Consider the following 3,130-nt stretch of genomic DNA (forward strand, 5'->3'; position numbering starts at 1 on the left):
CCCAGTGGCCTGATACAGCCTATTTATAGTCACTCCTCCCCATCTCTCCCCAGTAGTTCCCAGGATGCCCTGCAGGAATTATTACACTGAGAGGTGACATGTAAATTAGGGTCACATAACATTAGTATACAGTCATTCACCACAGCAGCTCCTCCTGCCCAGCTCCTTGTCTTCTAAATAAGGTGTAAATATTCCTAAAGTCACTTACTACAATGGGAAATGCTAATTACACCCTGGCAGGGTAACACCTTGTATTGTAATTAGATCACAGCAGCCTCTGGCATCCTGTGATGTCACCAATGGAAGCTTTTGTTTAGGAGTCTCCTATTGTCCAGGCAGAGAGTCAGCACTGAGATGTTTTACATATCAGCAGGAACTCTACAATGATTCACTGCTAATAATAACAAACATGCATACATATAATTTATGTCTATCTATCTATCTATCTATCTATCTATCTATCTATCTATCTATCTATCTATCTATCTATCTATCTATATACAAGATATCACTGAACTCACCATGTCTAGGTTGGCGTGCAGTTGCCTGTGACCACAACTCACTTTTGTACACTGAAAAGAAAAGCAATATTCTATTAACATGTAATTTTACTTTATACTAAATTGCTCCATAAAGATAGAGTGGCAGCTTTAGGCCACTTCTTAAACCCTGATGCTGGACCAGTAGATATATATGGCAGACTTATTATGGATTACTTAGAATTTATTATTTTAAATAATTATTTTCTGTCTGATGCATACTTTTTATTACAAGTACATGGGACCGCCATGGGCATAAATTTTGCCCTAAGATTTGAAAATTTGCTTATGGGACTTTTTGAGAACCAGAACATTTAAGGGAGTAATTTACAATAATAACTATCTCCAATATAAGGAGGAATAAGGGGGGTTATTCTAGTTCATTCTTTCTGACAAAATCCTTCTTAGATGGAAAAAACCATGTGCACTGCAGGTGGGGCAGATGTAACTTGTGCAGAGAGAATTAGATTTGGGTGGGGTTTTTCTTCGAAGTGAGATCTATATTGCAGTGTAAAATCATGCAGTCAGTATTTTCCCTGCACAGAAACAAAATAACTCACCCAAATCTAATTCTCTCTGCACATGTTACATCTGCCCCCCTGCAGTGCACATGGTATTGTCCATATAAGAAGAATTTTGTCAGAAAGAATGAACTAGAATAAACCCCAAGGTAATGAACTGCTTAACTAGTCAAGCTGTCATTATTAACATTGGTTAGCAAATATCTCAAAAGCAAAAAGAAAAAAGGGTTCCTATATTGGGGCGCTCACTGGATTAATCTATATGTGTAAGACTCGATTTGTATGGAATCAATACAGACAAACATATACTTTTTTATAAAACATAACTTTTATTAGTACATATGCTAAAATTGCTAAAAGCCAGCAAAATATAGTGTAGAATGTGAAAAGTGTTGAAAATAATTAAGATATTAAAATTTTGTGCACTCTTTTTTTGTTCAATGAGAATCTACAATGTCTTAAAGATTCTTATATTTAATGGGACTCCAAAAATAATTATCTGTGGGTTCTTTAATGGTGCTCATTATTAAGAGCTAAAAAGTGCAGTTGTAGGGCTGCAGAACAAGTTGTCAGAAATGGAAGAGCTGGCATGCCGCAATAATATCAGAATTGTGGGGGTCCCAGAAAAAACAGAGGGATCTGCCCCTGAACAGTGGCTAGAAAACTGGATAATCAGTATCAGTATATTAAAACTCCCATCTCCTCCACAAAGTCCTCCGCCACCCTGCATCCCCCTCCCACCATGTTTCCTCCCCCACCTTCATCCCTCCTCCCACCCTGCTTCCTCCGCCAACTTTGTCCCTCCTCTCACCCTGTTTCCTCCACCACCTTCGTTCCCTTCTCCTCCCCAGCGTGTATTCTGCAGCCTGAGGGGCTGGGGACATAGCCATCAGCTCAGAGAGCCACTAACCACACTCCCTTGTGTGTTGTATATTAGTGTATTAGGCAGTGGTGTAACTATAAATTTGGCATCATCCCACCAGAAATTTCATCCCCCCCTTAAAATAAAACCTGCCACCCTCCTCCAACCCCTAACCCCACTGCTTACTCTTCTGCTCACCTCTGCCAGGACCCGCAGATATTCTTGTCTGTGGTCCTAGCTCTACTCCTAGCAGGCTTCTGTTAATGAAAATGACCCTCACAAAATGGCTGCCCCTAACAGCAAACTATTTTTAAAGATGATAGAGGAGCATCCTCAAAAAGTGTGTGCTGTAAGAAGGAGGACATTTTGTGAGGGTCATTTTCATTTGCAGGAGCCTGTCAGGAGGAGAGCTGGGACTGCAGACAAGAGACAAGTAGATTTGTGGGTCCCGGTGGCAGCAGAGAGGTAAGGTTGGTCCCAGGCGCTGGCCGCAGTGCAATGCAGATAGCCCGGCAGACTCCTGGTGCCCACACTTACTCAGAACCTCCCGGACTGTGGGGTCTGTGTGGCCCACTGGTATTAGGGGTCAGTAGTAGCTGTATGCTAGTGTATTAGGGGTCAATTGTAGCAGCTCCCCGTATGTCAGGAGAGCAACATAAATATATTTATAAATAAAATGTCTGCTCTGCACAAGATCTATGTCTCTTCTGCATGGATCCCCAGCTCCCATTCACTATTACATTACTTTCATCGGGGTGCTTCTATCCTATAGAATGCCCTTCCACACACAATAAGACTCTCCACTTGCCTCCAAACTTTCAGGCATTCCCTGAAAACTCCCCTCTTCAGCCAAGCCTATCATATTTAAGTTCCATATGCAAAACCCTCTACTTATGTATTATATAGCTTCCCTTCTGGACCTACAAGCTATGCAATTACTGGTGCCTGTCCTTGTCTTTCCCTCCTATGTCCCTATAGATTGTAAGCTTGCAGCAGGCCCCTCCTACCTCCAAGTCTGTCTGTTGTTACCCTGTTTGTTTATCTCTGTTTACAATTGTAAAGGGCAACGGAATCTGCTGCGCTATATAAGAAACTGTAACAGAATCTGCTGCGCTATATAAGAAACTGTAAAGTAACACAGAGGAGGCACTCCTGGGGCAACCACAAGATATGTCAATGAAGTATGAGAATAGCGCTGGTGCCTTCCG

The sequence above is a fragment of the Crinia signifera genome, unplaced genomic scaffold (assembly GCF_055691185.1).
Source record: "Crinia signifera unplaced genomic scaffold, ASM5569118v1 HAP2_SCAFFOLD_109, whole genome shotgun sequence".
In the NCBI taxonomy this organism is placed as follows: Eukaryota; Metazoa; Chordata; class Amphibia; order Anura; family Myobatrachidae; genus Crinia; species Crinia signifera.